The sequence below is a fragment of the Malaclemys terrapin genome, chromosome 3, assembly GCF_027887155.1.
Source record: "Malaclemys terrapin pileata isolate rMalTer1 chromosome 3, rMalTer1.hap1, whole genome shotgun sequence".
NCBI lineage: Eukaryota > Metazoa > Chordata > Testudines > Emydidae > Malaclemys > Malaclemys terrapin.
Window position 1 is genome coordinate 63,703,408 of NC_071507.1, and position 18,231 is coordinate 63,721,638.

The following is an 18,231-nucleotide window of genomic DNA, read 5'->3' on the forward strand; positions in this document are numbered from 1 at the left end:
GCTGGCAGTTTCTCAAAGAGACAATATTAAAGGCATAACAGCAAACTATCCCAATATGAAGGAAGATAGAAAGAATAGTCAGAGGCCAAAATGGTTATATCAGGAATTCTTTAATGATCTGAAAATCATAAAGGAATCCTACAAAAAGTGGAAGCATGGACGAATTGCTAAGGACAAGTACAAAGGATTAGCACAACATGCAGAGACAAAATCAGAAAGGCTAAGGCACAAAATGAGTTACACCTAACAAAGGACATAAAAGACAGTAAGAAGAGGTTCTTTAAACACATTAGGAGAAAGAGAAAGATGAAGGAAAATGTAAATGCTCTACTCAGCAGGGCAGGAGAGCTAATAATTGATTATATCAAGAAGGCTGATATGTTTAATACCTGTTTTCCTTCAGTTTTCACCAAAATGGTTAAGTGTGACCAGACTCTTAAAAACAGGGCTTGATGAAATTCACCCTAGAGTACTTAAGGAACTAGCAGAAGCAATCTCAGAGCCGTTAGCAATTAACTTTGCAAACTCATGAGATCCCAGAGGACTGGAGAAGGGCGCAAAGAGTACTTACAGTAAAAAGGGGAACAAAGAGAAGCCGGGGAATTATAGACCAGTCATCTTACCTTCCATATATGGAAAGATACTGGAATAAATTAGTAAACAATCAATTTGTAAGCACCTAGAGGATAACAGGATAATAGCCATCAAAAAAGATTTTTTCAAGAACAAATCATGCCAAACCAATCTAATTTCCTTCTCTAACTGGCCTAGTGGATGTGGGGAAGCTTTAACTGAGGTGGTCCAGAGACATCTACACAGAACACATCACGGGACACCGCCAGTACCAGGTCAAGTAACCGAGACCGCCGACCAGGGAAATAACCCACTTCCTTCCCTGACGAACCGAGGGATGCACCTCACCCATGTACTTATTCTCTACACCAATATCGACTTGGACTCTTAATACATTTCATGGGTGGCGTACCCGAGCCCACCTATCCACTGACGCTTTAAAAACTCCCACACCCCAATCTGGATCTATGCTGGTTATGTGATATGTACGTACCTTGTTAACCTTGTAACCGATACTCGCAATCCCCCATAACCCAAGCCCGACCCCAGATGTACAGTACCTTCTCTCTTAACTTGTGTAAATTTGATTTCAAACATTAACTTTAATACAATTTTTATATCTTGATTTTAGTGAGGCTTTTGACACAGTTCTACCTGACATTCTCATATGCAAACTAGGGAAATGTCATACCAGAAGGCTGTATCTAGTGGGGTCCCACAGGGGTCTGTCCCAGGTCTGATACTATTCAATATCTTCATTAATGACCTGGATAATGGAGTGGAGAGTATGCTTATAAAATCTGTGGATGACACCAAGATGGGAAGGGTTTGGAAGCACTTTGGAAGACAGGATTAGAATTCAAAACAATCTTGACAAATTGGAGAATTGGACTGAAATCAACAAGATGAAATTCAATCAAGACAAGTACAAAGTACTACATTTAGGAAGAAAAAAAATCAAATACACAACTACAAAGTGGGGAAAAACTGGCTAGGCAGTAGCAGTGCTGAAAAGAATCTGGGGATTATAGTGGATCACAAATCGCGTATGAGCCAACAATGGCAAATATTCTGGGGTGTATTAACAGGAGAGTTGTATGTAAGACCCGGGAGGTAATTATCCAGCTCTACTCAGCACTGGTGAGGCCTCAGCTGGAGTACTGTATCCACTTTAAGAAAGATGTGACTTTAAATTGGAGAGAATCCAGAGGAGAGCTACAGAAATGATAAAATGTTTAGAAAACCTGACCTAGGGAAAGGTTAACAAAATGGGCATGTTTAATCTTGGAAAAAGATGACTGAGGGGAGACTGAGAACAGTCTTCAAATATGTTAAGGGCTGTTTTAAAGAGGATGGTTATTGACTGTTCTCCAGGTCACTGAAGGTAGGACATGTAGTAATGGGCTTAGTCTGCAGTGAGGAAGATGTAGGTTAGATATCGGGAAAAACTTTAACTACAAGGATAGTTAAGCAAAGGAATAGACTTCCAAAGGAGGCTGTGGAATTCTCATCATTGGAGATTTTAACAACAGGTTAGAGAAACACCTGTAAGGGACGGTCTAGGTTTACTTGGTCCTGTCTCAACACAGGAGGCTGGACTGGATGTCCTCTCAAGGTCCCTTCCAGACCTACATGTCTATGATTCTACATAATTCAGCTGTAAAGTCATTTATTAATTTTTTTCCTAGTCTGATTCTGCCACAGAGTATTGAGTCTGGTGCAGATTTCAGCACTACTGAACCACAAATCCAGGAGTTTCTAAGGGTATGTCTACACAGCCTGCAAAAGCGAGCCTCCCAGCCTGGGTTGCCAGACTTGGGTTAACTGAGCACACGCTAGTGCTCTAAAAAGAGCTGTGTAGACCCCCCTTTGAAGTTCCAGCTCTGTCTGTAGCTCAGACTCTGGAGCCCAACCCATTATCTAGGCTTCTTCTAGGATAAAAAAAAAAAACTTAACACCCCAGCTTGCGGGATGCCACATGTAGCGTAGTGTAGAGTAGTGAGCACCTCATCACCTCATTTGAGTTTGCTCCTTTCATGTCAACGAATGCATCCCTGAACAGTGCTGGTGCTGTATTCTCATCTGGACACAGCACGATGGCCAACACAAGTTGAACAGAAACAGGCACCAGCAGCACCTGATCTGAAGACTATGTCAAAGGGAAGCAAGAACCACACTATGAAAACCAGGCACCCCTAAAATTCTGTTGTTCCCCTCCCCACCACTGATCAAGGGTGGAGGCAGGGAGGGTCTTTTGCAGATGGCAGGTGGTAATCCTCAAATGCAGCAGCTATGACTTGTGAGATGGAATTTGGAAGTGACTGGCCTGGGTTATGATCACAGACTTTGGGCCTGCTGGGAATTCCCACAGGAAGTTTCATTATGTGCAGCATGCATTCCACAGAGGCCAGAAGGACAATTCGCTGTAGAGACTGGAGGTTCACTCAGGACACGTCAGAGGATGCAATGAAGAAAAGAAGTTCTGTGTTCTTTCCACAAGACTTGACCCAAGACTTTGCACCTCCACATTGGCCAGTTCAAATGAAATCAGATTGCTCTCTTGGGCCATGGCAGATGGATCTCCCTGGCCAATAAAGACTTATGTCTGGGCTGGGGAGGGTTGTACATGACAAGGCTACAGAAAACAAGTGCCTTCTCCTGACAGCATGTTGAGCAGTGGAACAGCATATTATATATCTGTGTCCCCCGTCTATAGTCATCGAGTGACAGGGGCTGGTCTCTTCAGATATGTATGGAAGAGAGTGGCAAGAGCAATTCAATCCAATGCTCATTTTAAATATTTAACTGTATGAAGACTGGATATGTCCCCAGTGGGAGACTCACAGGAGTGGAAGAAAAACACCAAAACGGCTCCACAGATCACAGACTCTGGAGCCTCTACGCCTCCATGCATGTGTTTCACATACAGATCGTACAGACTACAGCATGATGGCACTAGCCACCCAATCATCAACCGCTCGGGAAGAAGCGTGCAAGCCACAGGGAATGAACCAGCCTTAATTGGCCTTCTTGGTGTAAGTTAAAACCTACCACACAGCCAATCCTTTTGGAGGGAGCAAGCATGAGTTATTTTGCTGCAGCTATTAAGGCAATGTTGCTGCTAGGACATGCCCCTGGAGTGACTCCGTTCTGCTCTGCTCTCCCGCTGCATTCCTCAGGTTGTTTAACATGGATTTGGCTCCTTCGTTTCCACAAGTAAGGAGAAGCCTGAACGCTGACTGCCATCTGCAAACGCAGCCCAGGCTCCACCCCCGCATGCCTGCGGGCCACCAGGTGTGGCCAGAAATGGCACAAGCTACACACCAAACACACCTTTGATGTGGAGCTGAAAGCATGTAGCCGCAGGGCACAAACAGCACGCCGCCTGCCGCCGTGCTGACTCGCTGCACAGGAATGTGGGCTACAACCACAGGCCAAGACAGACAAACAGGGTGCATTCCACACTAAACAGGGAATAAAAACAAGCAGCTGAGCCCACATGCCCTCTGCATGCCCACATGCCCTCCACACATGGGCCATGCCACCTCCAGAACCTCCACCATGGCCTCAATCCCAAACCCAATCAACCGACAGGGTGCCTGGAGCACCATATAGCTGCAAAGCCAGGGAAACAGCATAGGACAAGAGAGTTAATAAAGCAACCCACAGAGAAAGGGAAAGAGAATCTGTCTGGGCTGGGAAGTGACTGAATATCAGAGTTTGTAGAGTAGCAGGGAAGGGAATTTCCCTGTTTTCCCTATAAATAAGTCAACGGGCAAACCTGTGAGTGAGTCTTGTTAACAGGAGCAGACAGAGCTGAACTCAAGTGCAAAGCCTGAAGCTGAATTCAGGTATGAAACAAGTCAGAAGGGTTGGGCCTTGGGCCTCCCATAAGAGACACCAATTTCCTTTTTCTAGGGTCCACTTTCACATACATCCTTCCCTGGAGATACAAAACCACTCCCATTCACTCTTACACACACACACGCCCCAAGATCCTTTCACACATACTGCCAGCAGAAATTGATCTGATCTCAGTTCTACTCAACCCCTCCGTCTCTAGGGAGGCACAATGGCCACTTGTACTAACGTGAGGAGAACTCAGTCAATACACACAAAGATCTCAGATGCCTGGTAACCTCTGTCTAACTGCAGCTCTGCAAACTTGACTATTGTCTTTATAAGTTTTTCATTGTGATGTTACTTTGTTACTGCTAAATATATATATTTTTACATAATTTATTTTGAAAAATTCACTTTCAGAACTCTTCTTTTACAAACTTTTCATTCCCAGATATAGAAAGAAATTCTTTTTTAGCTCTATTTGGGACTCCAGTTGTCAAATTAAAATAATTTTGTTCTTGGGGAAAAAGAAGAAAAAAAAAAACACACCTCTGCCTAAGGTAATCCCTTCTCACAGAACCCCACCTTGCTGGATAGAGTTACAAACAAGCCCTGGTTCTCTAGCCAGAGAACTGCTGCTCTTGCCCCTCAACTGAATCCCTGCTCCCGTAAAACACCAAGAGGACACGAGTGGCCAGCATCCCCAAGCAGCCCAGGTTTAGCTGACTCTCACATACTCTACCTTTCTGTTTCTTTTCTTTAAACTCAAAGAAGAATCACCAGCCCACTTTGTCTATCAAAGCACTCAAGCCCAGCGCCATGGGCAGCTATGGAGCTTAGTGGTCAGTGCTCTCACTACCAGACTGGAGACCTGGGTTGGAATCTCAGCTCTGTCTCATGCCAAGGGCTCAGCATTTAACAGAGACAGGAAACATCCTTCAGTACCAGCATTGTGGTGAGCGTATGGTTCATGTGACACTCACCCATGGGCTCCAAATGGAATCTTAGCCAGTGGTCATTAGCATTAGTGGTCAGAGATACAGCAGAAGATATATTCCCTTCTGCTCCTCAGCTACCAAAGGGCAGGGTAAAGGGGGGCCAAGGAGAAGAGCAGTACCACGTCCAGCTAGAACTGAGGCGGAACAGCATTGCAGCAATAGTACTGTATCCTGGCACTGGGTAGAGCAGTATTCCTCCCTAATCCCAGGGAATTCACGGAAGAGCAGTAGAGATGATTATGTGGCTGAAGAGCTGTATTCACAAGGGAACATACCTGTAGAGTTTAGAAAGGGGGAGTGAGGACTACTACCTACAACCACTGGAAGGGTGCAAAGGAGTCTAGTGTGCCACCAGGGTTTAGCCAGGAGAAAGCAACTCTAGGGAGTCATGAAGGTCCACCAGGCTGTGGAACTAAGATTTCAAGGCCCTGGGGTGGCAACTCCCCAAACTGAGCCCACACACACAATGGAGGGACTAAGGGCCTGATTTACTAAAGGTATTTAGGCACATAAAGGTACAGATAGGCAACTCATGGGATTTACAGTAGTACTTAAACAGGTTAGACACCTAACTCCCATGGAATTTAGGCACCTCACCAGGTTAGGCACTTTTGTAAACCCCACTAGGCACCTAATACCTTGTAAACCTGGCTCTGAGAAGGCACAGGGAACAGAAGGAAGTGCTTCCCCAACTCCAACCACATGTGCGCCCCACATATCCAGCTCAGGCTCATTGGAGAGGAAGGAAGACCCTTTCTACCCCGACAATTTGCCAAGCGCCATCCCCACACAACCCATCCAAGTTCCCCCAAGTCTCAACAATGCAACGTGCAATGGCTGCAGCTCTCCCAGCATACAGATCTTCCTGCTTCCAGGAATAGGCGGTGTCTCTGCAGCTTCCCCTCCCCCAACCCACACATATACTTTGTATGTTTAACGCTGTCTCCTGGTACAGCCCTCATCCTGCCACTGGTGGGCGGGTAAGTGGGGGAAAGGGGCCCTTTATAATTGTAGTGTTGCAATCTGCCAGCCCGGCCAGGCGGCCTGTTCCCGCCTGCACTATATTAAATACCTTATAACTGATTACACCCCCATGGGGCATGATTAGCAGTCTCCAGAGAACAAAGTCTACTTTCAGAAGAATAAGAACAGACACGTACAGCTAACTTACTACACAGCTGGTGAGGGGAGCAAACAGTGAAAGCTTAACTCCACTGATTCCCCTATTACTCCTCTCCCTCCCTCCACGAGCTACAAACACTAGTCAGTGTGAGGTTTCCACTGCACTGGATTATTCTCTTCAGAGTTATACTGGAAGATTCAGGAGATACAGTCTCACACAAGCAACCTGCTGCCTATGGAACAGAGTCCGAATCCTAGGAACAAATAGCCTCAAGGCAAGTTTTTGCATGTGCTAAGGTTAAACTTGTAGCTCTGGGTGACAGAGAAGATAAATCCTTTGCACTGATTTCCAGGGTGGGGGAGGGGTCGATTCCACCAACAGCAGCAGGCGAACCAAGAGAGCTAGAAATACGATCGTACAACCACACCCCTCTCTAGCCACGTTATGTATCTGGGGGAGGGGGCTCTGTATAAAGAATCTGATTTAGTCCTTTGAGTTAACAGCCATCCAGACCTAGAGTTAAAGATTCTGTGGCTTAGGGCCACTCTCCCACAGAGATGGATTTTAGGGATCCTGAAAGATGGTAACACCTACCTACCTACCACTTTTCATCTATAGAGCTCAAAGCACTTTAAAAAGGAGATCAGTATCACTACCCTCATTTTTACAGATGGGAAAACGAAGGTGCAAGAAGGTGAAATGACTTGCCCAAGGTCAGCCAGCAGGTCAGTGGCAGAGCCAGGAACAGAGCCCAGGTGACCCGAGTCCCAGTCCAGTTCTCTATCCACTAGACCACACTGTTTCCCCTGTTCTTGGGTGGCCATAACATAAACAGCCCCCAATATATTTGACACTAATTGGCCTCAGTCTCAGCAGAGATGCCAAGGATCAAGCTTCCAGACACTGGAGACTGAAGACCTTCATCTAAAGAAGCTAGGGAAATGGAGGGGAACCCTCAGTACTCTGGCAAGGACATGAAGAACCCTGCATCCCCAAAACCAATGTATCAGTGCAAACCTAAGGAAGCAAGATAGAATGAAGCTGTTTTTTTCTAGATCCCGATGCACCTAGGTGTTGCAGTACCTCACACTGCTCATCTGCAGGCCCCAAGCATGGCCAGGTCAGATAGGAAATGTCAATGAATGACACCTGAGTTTAAAAAAAAACTAATTGAGGGGAAAACATTCCTATTCCAGAGAGAGGCATCTGTACAGTGGCTCAATAAAACAGACTGAGAGGCTGTCTGCAAAGTGATGGAATTAGAAAAACTATTTGCTTACTAGCTTCCAGAACCCATCTGTCTTGCCCTTGTCCATGACCCCTGCTTTGCCTGACGTGTGCAATGACACAGAGTGGCGTAGTTTGGAGGCACTGGTACATGGTTGTTATGTTTGAAGGATGCAAGAACCTTGCTGAAAAACATTCCACACGGATTCTCAAGCCAAACAACCCACAGAAGGATTTGCTCATGGAGCCACTAATCCAGCTACAACTAACATACTAATATCTGCGACATGTGCACAGTATGTCTGAACATAATGGCTGGTCTCATTTAGACTAAGATCTGAGTATTCTGTGTATTACGGTAACAACTAGAGACACCAACTAACATCACAGCTTCATTGTGCTAGATGCTGTACAAACAGCGTGGAAACACATTTACAGTTATGAAACATCTCACTTTTAGGGACTGAAGGGGTAATGCACCATAAATAGTCCCCTCTCCCATGTGTTAGTCACTAGAAACATACTGAGATGATTCACTACCACTCTTTCAATACCCAAGACAGCATGAAAGAAATAGAACCCAATTCTATTTAGGTTCTTATGGTGTATCGATCACTGAGGCAACTTTAGGGCATTACAGTTTAATGCTTTCTGAAACCTGCAAGATAGTTGTGAAGCCCTGGGTGGCATCATATAATGTCCAGTTCAGCAGTCCCAGAGAAACTGTACCATGGCCAGGCTGCAAAAAAAAGCCCCTGAGAGTAGCCTTTATAGTCTCTCAGCTCCTTTGTGGCAGGAATGGCTGATCCGCATTCTGCCTAATAACACAATTGATTGGCTACATTTAGCAGCTAATCTTCCCACTATGCAGAGCAGCCATCAATCAGGTATTCCACCTTAGCTGGTGAGTAGCAAGCATGGTAGCACATAGCTACTCTGACAGCCTGAAACACCACCACTTCCTTTTCCCTGCCCCTAGGCCTATCCCGAGCCAACAGCAGGGTGGATTGATTTAAATCACCAAGTGGAAAGGCTTGAATTAAATCTATTTTAACCAACTTTTCCATTTGTACCTCAGTTATTTTCTAAAGAAAGGTGCATTCTCATTGATATAACCATTAAAAAACACCGATTTACAACTAGATAGAGCCGTCACACAAGATTTGGTACATCTTTTTGCTATCTTGGAGGGTACACTATAACTATATACATATATTTAAGCAATTATATAGCTTCATGTTTTCAGGTTCTTATTAATTGTATATTTTTAGTATACTACAAAATGGTGAATATGTTGCTTATTTATTTACCAGATAATTACCTTTTAGCTCATAACCGGAATTTAATTAATTACACAAAACAAAAATAAATTTGATATGCTATTAAACAAAACAGCCTTAAAGTTTTGGATACATAAACTTCCAATCAAAACATGATTCACATTTACAACTAAATGATTTATTAAACAGAAAGATTAATTGTAGTAACTGAATTAAACTAATTATTTCAGGTCAGCCTAGGAAAACTTTTAAATATGCCTAAGTGAATGTGACTGGAGCTTACTTTCCTAAGTCTCTTGAAAATGAGAGTCTCCTAAGTTATTTAGATTGTCTTTCAACTTTTAAAACTAGTAGATCTCATCTCCTTCCTTCTTTCTATTCATAGACTGGAAGAGAAAGACAAGTTTTCCTGTTTTTTCAACTCCCAGTTGATTTCTCAACTTTGAATGAACTAGTGCAAATGAAAAAAAATATTCTTTCTGGGCCTGCAGAAAAGGCTCCTGCTGTCAATAGCTGGTTTAGCACTTCAACAAACTCTGGTTGGTTGGTTCCAGGTGCTTAGCTAATGACTTCCACCAGTTCTGTGGTATGACTTTCTTTAAATTGAAAACTGAGCCAGTCAAAGCTCAGGTAGGGAGCAGCTGTAAAATAGGAGTATACATAGGTGCCGACTCTGTGGGTGCTCTGGGGCTGGAGCACCCACAGGGAAAAAATGGTGGGTGCTGAGCACCCACCGACAGCCCACCCCATCAGCTCCCCCCTTCCCCCCAGTGTTTGCCGCCCCCTGGCAGGCCCTGCTGATCAGCGCCTCCCCCTCCTTCCCCATGCCTCCTGCCCACCGTGATCAGCTGTTTCACAGTGTGGAGGAGACTTTGGGAGAGAGGGGGAGGAGTGAGGGCATGGCACATTGGGGAACAGGGCATAATGTGGCGGGAAGGGGGTGGAATGGGGCCTTGAAGGAAGGGGTGGAGTAGGGGCAGGGCTTGTGGCAGAGCCAGGGGTCAAGCACCCCCTGGCACATTAGAAAGTCAGCGCCTGTGAGAGTATAAGACCACCCATCTGGGCTTAGTGGATGATCCTGATGAGATATATGATGGTGTCTCCTGAAGTCAGAGGTCAGGTTCCAAAGGCTGTGATGACTTTGCTAGTCTCTTGCACCCAGTAGCACAACTCCTGGGACCCACACAGGATCAAGTTCTTAATACAGTACATGATCTATTGTGCCATATTTATAAAGCTTAACCTCAAAAGTTAGGCTTTTCCCCCAACTGTTTCTTTATATAGAAAAAACAGCTTTTAACTCAAAGTTTTTGATAGAGGGTCCATAGATGTTTTTTATTTCAATATTTTAAGAGATTAGAAGTTTAAGCCTTAACATATTTTGTATTAAATTCAGATTTCATTTTAAACAGGTTCATCTATTTTAACTATTTAAATAATACAATGAAAAAAATCTGATTTAAATAAAACATCTGATTTGATTTTTTTAAATGCTGATTTTTATCCACCCTGGCTACCAGCCTTCCAGTTGAAGAGAAGCACTCCTGCACTCCACTCTCTGCACTACCAGCATTCATCACCAGGGCACCAGACCCTAATTTAGCCCAGCACGAGCCCTCTGAAAACTGCTAATCCCCGAGCACAGCTGTTTCTCAAATGTACTGGCATGAGCAAACCATAAACGATTTATGGCGCGTGGCAGGAAGATTCCTGGCTCCCTGCGTGGGCGGGGTTTTGGTAGAAGATCATGCTTGGGCTAATGTTTATATTGCGAGTTGTCAGTCTAGCAATAAATCATCTTCTGCACTACATGGTAATAGAGCTCTCCCCACCCAGCTGGCACCCTGACTACAATGAATCCGATTAGAGCCATTTCAGACACACCTGGGAGGCTTTTTTACAGAAGCACCAACAAGTCAGGGAAAAATTGATACATCTACAAACAATCTATAAGAATTCCATAGTCCTGCAAGCTGGGTTTATTTTCAGGAATCAACCCTGCCTGGTGCAAAAGGCTTCCTCAAATTACATTCCCAACCTGCTGCAAGTGATCAGACCTAGTACATACATAAACATCTCCTGCTAGTACAGTGCTTTACTAGTAATGAAGAGTTACAGTCAAGGAGACCCTTCTGAGCAAAACTAGTTTTCAGGAACTTACATAGCTGAACAGAGGACCCCTGGAAAGTTGAGTTATGAATATGAGGGCATAAAATATGTTTTTCATATATTAGTCACGCAGACTCTTTCTGCTTGACAGAAAGCTCAAACAGTTTAAAGGGACATTGCCAATTTGAAAAATCACACATATCTAATACTGTTGCTCAAAACCGCTCAGATTAAAAATATTTTAAAAAATAGGACAATGAGATTTAAAACCACAAACCAGCAGGGAGAATCTGGGGCAGCTGAAGCAGCTGCAACTACTTTTAGCCCATTTCATATTGACAGATTTCAAGTTGACAGCATCCCTTTCATTTTTTAAAGCTTCCCACTTGGCAGGAACACACAGTCCTTACTAAGGAATGGCAAGAGTGTTTCAAATGCTCCTGTTTTAGGAGTATTTGAAAATGATACTGAGCATGTGCAGCAACACATGCCCAAGCTGCAGGTATGACCAGGAACCATGGAGCACCTACCAAGAGCTGCACATACTAAAACAACAATTAAAAAGTTTGTTGTCATAACTACTGGCCTAGTGGATCGGGGAGAGGGGGAAGCAATAGACATGATATATTTTGCTTTTAGTAAGGTTTTTGACACAGTCCCAGCATGACATTCCCATATGCAAACTAGAAAAATGTGGTCTAGATGAAATTACTATAAGGTGGGTGCATAATTGAAAGACAATACTCTCAGTAATTATCAAAGGGTCACTGGCAAAGTGGGGGGGAATGCATCACCTGAGGTCCTGCAGGGTTTGTCCTGGATCTGGTACTATTCAATATTTTCATTAATGACTTGGATAATGCAATATAAAATATGCTTTACAAATTTGCAGATGACACCAAGACAAGGGGGCTGCAAACTCTTGGGAAGACAGGATTAGATTTCAAATGACCTTGACAAACTGAAGAATTGGTCTGAAATCAACAAGCTGAAATTCAATAAAGATACGTGAAAAGAACTAGACTTAGGAAGGAAAAAATCAAATGCACCAATACAAAATTGGGAATAACTGGCTAAGCAGTAGTACTGCTGAGTTATATTGGATCACAAATTAAATATGAGCCAGCAATGTGATACAGTTGCGAAAAAGGCTAATATTCTGGGGTGTGTTAATAGGAGTGGAGTATATAAGACATGAGAGGTAACTATCCTACTCTGCTTGGCACTAGTGTCAACTGGAGTACTGTCCCGTTTTGGGCATGTCACTTTAAGAAGATGTGGACAAATTGGAGAGAGTCCAGAGGAGAGCTATAGAAACAATAAAAGGTTTAGAAAACCTAACCTATGAGGAATGATTAACAAAACCAGGCATGTTTAGTCTTCAGAAAAGACAGGGAGGGGGATAAGGGAGGAGAAGCAGGGGGGACTTGAGAACAGTCTTCAAATATGTTAAGGGCTGTTATAAAGAGGACAGTGATCAATTGTTCTTCATGTCCACTGAAGGTAGGATAAGAAATAATGGGCTTAGTCTGAAGCAAGGGAGATTTGGGTTAGATATTAGGAAATACATTCAAACTATATGGATAGATAAACACTGGAATGAGGCTTTCAAGGGAAGTTGTAGAATCCCTATCATAGTCTAACCTGTTCTTAAAAGCCTCCATACACCCGTCAGGGATGGTCTAAGTATACTTTGTCCTGCCTCAGCGCAAGGGGTTGGACTCAATGACCTCTCGAGGTCCTTTCCAGCCCTACACTTCTATGATTCTAGTCTAATTAACATTTGATCTTCACTAGAAACAAATGCCACAGAGTCAAGTTTGCCTAAGGTTTTTACACAAGTCCATCTACAATGCCCCAAAAGACATAAGCAATTCCCCTTCTCTTCTTTTGACTTTAAAGAAAATTCAGTAAGTTACATTAATGCCACGTTAGGGCTGAGATTTTACATGTACAACAATTGGAAATTTCACAATTGTGGTTTCTACAGCACTGTCAGTCAACTTCATTTCATAGATAAATTATAACAAGACAGAACCCGGCCCAGGACACTGTTGCTGTGCGAACCACAGCTCTAACTATAAGCATAGTTAAGCACTGGAATGCTGACCCTTGGGCATTTGAAATTGTTATATCAATGCATAGCACTGAGCTGCCTCCTCCATCAGCACAAACGAAGTTCCATACTGTCAATGAAGTGAGGCAGCCACAGATCAGACCCCAGTGCAGGAACCCATGGCAGTCAGTCTGAGCCCTGCAGGAAGTCCTACTATCTGACTCTGTGTCATTTCACTTCTCAACACGATTCCCTCAGGAGCACACAGACAATTGCTCAGAACTAGCTGGGGAAATCACGAGCTGTTTGTTCACTGAACACAGTTACACACAAATGGCTAAATTCTGCCCTAGAATGCATGCATAGTACCCAGTGAAATCCAGGGGAGTTGTGTGCACAGATCTCAGACCTAGAATCCATCCTCAGCTCTGAAAATCGTCCCATTTTTCCACGGACATTGTAACAGTTCCTGCCATACTCAGACATACACTGTTACCAAATGCTCTCTTACACACACTTCCCCACCACAGCCACTTACCAGGACCTCTCGCCTTATCAGCCCATCCCTCCTGCCCAATTCAGTCAGCAAGACCACATGAACAAGCAGCACACAACTACCTCTAGGTCCTCAGCACAGATGGAGGTGGATATTGGGATAATGGAAACGCCGTGCAGAGCAAGAAGGCTTTAGGCTGGCACAAAAGCATACCAGATTTCACTAGAATGTCCTTAGAAGAATTCCATTCCCCAGCCATCAAGGCTTCCAGCACCTCTCAGACTAAAGTCCATAGTAAGCTTGCAACGTGGAGGGGCCAAACTCCACACATTCCTTTTCCTTCTAGCAGCAGCTGAAAGAAGCAGAGAGTGATGGTGTCCCCTAACCACCAAGAGTAAGGAGGCCATACCCGCAGGTCTAGGGAGGACCCATTCATGGATAAGAGAAAGTTAGCTGCTAGAGGCTGCACTAAATCCCCAAGATTCCACCCCCCCCCCATGACCTTCTAAAACCCTCAAATGTTAGGACCACAAAGAGTGATCTTTAAGGGTGATGATCATAAAGAGGAAGATTTAAGAGTCAGGGCAAAGATGTACTGTACCTCTGAGGAACTGCCAGACTGGATCAGACATGGGGTCCATTTGGTTCAGGACGTTGTCTCTGACACTGCCCATTACTAGATGTTTCAGAAGAAGATGCAAGAAAATCATAGTGGGCAGTTATGGAATAACCTTCTTCCTCCTCCTCCTAAGCCACAGCCATTAGAATTGGTTTATGTGCTGCCGCATAAGGGTGATAATCTCATTTCAAATACATATTTTATTATAACAAAAATAAATCTCTGGACCTTCTCATTCATTTAAATGTCAGATCCATTCTGAATCCTGGTAAACTCTTAGCCCTAATGATATTACGTGGTAGTGAGTTTCACAGATCAATTATGCATTGTGTGAAAGTATTTTTTAAACCAGTATGAAATTTGTTGCCTATCAGCTTCATTGAATTTCATTCCATTTAACTGAAAAATACAGTCAGGCACTTTAAATTCTCATATGGAGCCTTCCCGGACTCAACACCTAGCACTAGGCAGGGCCAGGAATAGAGAGCTGATGCAAATGATGTGAATAAAGCATTCCAAGTAACTCTTCATTCCCACCCTGGCATAATGGGACTCACACCCCTCTGGGGCTATGCCTTCAGAGCAGTCTGGAAAGCCTTAGCGATCCACTAAGCATAACTTCCATTAGGACACTCCAGAGTGTATCATGTTATCACATTAGCAATAAGACAGTACAGTGACATGCTGGCAAACAAGAGAATAGTTTCCAAGTCTAAACGGGAGGAAGGGGGAGAAAAGAGAAGAGGGAAATTTGAGTCATGTGTAAAGACACAGCCATACAAGAGAGCATGTGAATAATGGAAACAAACGTACAGATCACAGAGGCTGGGGGCTTTCTTAGAATGCCCTCCTTTAAATAGAACGGGGGTGTAACTTGGGCCCTGTTTTACAGCAATTTCATCACTCCACAGAGCATGCAGGATAGTGGACCACACAAGTTCCTCCTTCAGTCTGAGCATCAGGCAAGTCACATCTTATTGTATTTATTTATTTGTAGGTATTTCTATGATGTTCATCTCCAAAGTATCTGAGCACCTCACGGACACTAACGGAGGTGCTCAACTCCCCAGTGAGGTGGTGTAGTATTAGCCCTATATGTAGCTGAGGAAAGGAGGCACTGACTCTCACAAGTTCACACAATAAATCTGTGCAGAGCCAAAAACAGAACATAGTTCTCCTATGTCCCAGGCCAGTGCCCTGACCACAAGATCATCCTTCCTCTCAAACCAGTCTGTAAAGAGACTTCACCTAAGAAAAGTAACATTCCTCCAATGAAGTTACAGATCTGTCTTGGATAAAACAGCAGACTTTATGCAGGGGGACTGGCTCAGAGAAAGATAGGGTGAACAAACAGCAAGTGTGAAAAATCGGGACGGGGGTGAGAGGTAATAGAAGCCTATATAAGAAAAAGATCCAAAAAAGAGAAAGAGGACAGACTATTTCACCTCTGGGGCACTGGCCAAGTTGGCAGAAAACTACATTCACAGCTTTGTTGGTCCCTGGATGATATCAGTTTGGGAGGAGGTTCAATTCACTCCCATCCTTAGTGAAGAGGTATCCACAACATATTTGGTATTAACTGAAGCCTAGCAAATAGTCTGAGTAGAGGCCAAGGTTCAAAAGTGTCATGGTGACAGCCTGAACTGTCCTATTCAGGCGTCTTAATTTTTATCTGAAGGGCAGAATCCACAAAACTTTCAAGTGTGGAGAAGGGGGCTGGGAGTCACTAACATTAACATATCTGCCCCCTTGTGACAATTCCAGCCTCAGTCCTGCCAACAAGAATACAAGGTAAGTCCCTCTTCTTGTGGTTGGCATCCTCCCTTTGCTCCACCCCCAACTCCATCTAAGAACTGACTAGGCCTCTGGGTCTCCTGCATACAGTACAGCAGAAGCAGCAATGGCAGAGGGAACTTGAACAGATTAGGCAATTCTCATCACACATTCTACTGACAGCGCTAGCCCTCTGCTGCTGAGGAAGCGATTTGTGGATTGGCTGTGACCCTGCCCTACAGAATTGTCCCATGCAGCCATGTTTGAAGTGTGGACCCGCTTTACATAACATGGACCTAATATGACAAGGAGGACACCCTAGCATGCAGAACCTACAGATGGACCATTTGCACGGTTTGTGCCTCACACATTTGCACTTTAGGATTTAAGGAATTCAAATATTGAAACGCAGAGTGTGGGCTGATGTAGCATCACCTCGTTCCTGGCTTCCTTACCTGCTCTCTGCTGTTTGTATCCAAGGGATTCACTTCCTCCTCCTGTGCAGCCCCTTTATATCAGCTCTGTCACTGGACTGATTCTGCAAAATACAGATCTGCAGCTTTGAGAAGCCCTGTCAGGCAAGGAGCAGTCTCATTTTGCCGGGCTGTCTTTTCAGTGGGCTCACTCCAGCTGGCCTCTCTCAGACCTGGTCCATTCCCAGCTCAGAGAAAAATCACAGCTCACTCACTCACCCTTTTGCCGATTAATGCAATTTCAGTTGGAAATAATTTTTTCCCTCTTCTGTTTACAAATCCCGGTGCCAGTGCTCAACCTTTCACTTCTTTCATACTCAATTGTCTCCCACTCACGCTCTAGACCAAATCCAGATGTGGTTCAGTATCATTTGCTCAGCTCTGCTGTTCTCTAAACTTTCCTTGTTCTTGGGATCTGTTCAGATTCACTAACTTCCTTGCAGAAAGTCTTTTGGATGATGCCTGGTGCCAGGGAGGGTCTCTAGGTTGGTAAAGGATCCTCTCTCCTCCCGGACCAGATTTGGCACAGACACAGTGTAGTTCCCTCTCCCCTACTCTGACTTCTTCAACACAGTTTGGGTCTTGATCACACAAACTGTCTCAGATTTGCTTCACTTCATTTCCAATTCCAAAGCCCTCTTGTTGTGGCTATCACTGTCTCACCCCTAAACACACATAGCTCCTCATCTTTCACTCCATAAGGATCTGGTTCTGTTCAAACTTAGTTTAGACCTCTCTGGCCCACAAGCAGACCCAGTTCAGTTCTGGGATCAGTCTTCCTCGATTTCCAGACTCAACTGGGTTTAAATTGACTCAGTTCCACTGTCTTCCCCTGCAGGGTTCAGTTCCTGACCCAGGCACCTCTTCTACCCCCAATTCAACTCTGGCCTGTCCTGGCCCCTGCAGCCCAGGGGTGATTGTCTGGTTCTGATACAGTTTTCCTCCCTGAGCTCACATCTCCCAGTTCTGTTCTGACCAAGTTGGGCCCAGCTCCCCCAACACCAATGTGACTTTACAGTTAGTTCTGCCTGTTTCCCTCCCCTTTAGCCCAAGGGCGACAAGCTGGGGGCAGAGCCGAACTCCTCCCTTTCTCGCGGGTCCCGGTTCGGTTCTGATCCGGACGGGGCGCTCTTTGCGCTGGCGGAGTTCTGACCTGGCCAGGCTGGGCCCTATCCCAGACCGGTTCTGACCCAACTCGGACCTGAGCGCTCGGGGCCAGGTTCGGTGCCGGCGCGGTCGGGCCCCGGGCTCGGTTCTGACCTGGCTGGGTTCCCTCAACCCCCCGGGGTCCCGGTCTGGCTCGGAACCAGTCGGGCTCCGCTCCTCCCGGACTCCCGGGGACTTTACAGCCGGTTCTGACCCGGTTCGGTTCTGTCTCGGACCCGCCCCAAACTTTGCCCCCGCTCGGCCCGGCCCCGCGCGCTCGGCTTAGGCCACCATTTTGCCGCGAGGTACGCTGGGTAATCCGGCGGAATCCCCACGCAGTGGCGTAGGTGCGTCACCGAGAGGGGGCGGGGTCACGCACGGCAGGGGGAGAGAGAGACGCGTGGTAGATCACCATGGCCACGGGGGGAGTAGGGTACAGAGCCTGCGCGGCTCCTCGTAGCGCGAGTCCCGGGCTCTGAGACTCGCTGCCGGGGGGGGGGGAGGAGGGGCTGCTC

General features: G+C 45.2%; 1 protein-coding gene across 6 annotated transcripts in view; it reads right to left on the reverse strand.

Moving 5' to 3' along the window:
- The window catches only part of TJAP1 (tight junction associated protein 1), a 48,145-nt gene extending 30,136 nt beyond the window's left edge, over nucleotides 1–18,009 (reverse strand). For 4 of the 6 annotated variants that reach the window (XM_054022988.1, XM_054022986.1, XM_054022990.1 and 1 more), the window contains exon 1: nucleotides 16,553–18,009. The gene's annotated coding sequence lies outside the window, so the exon portion shown is untranslated. Of the gene's footprint in view, nucleotides 1–13,827; nucleotides 13,875–16,552 lie in introns of those variants that run through there. The other 2 variants (XM_054022987.1, XM_054022989.1) reach the window with 2 other exon arrangements.
- Between the last annotated feature and the right edge of the window lie 222 nt (nucleotides 18,010–18,231).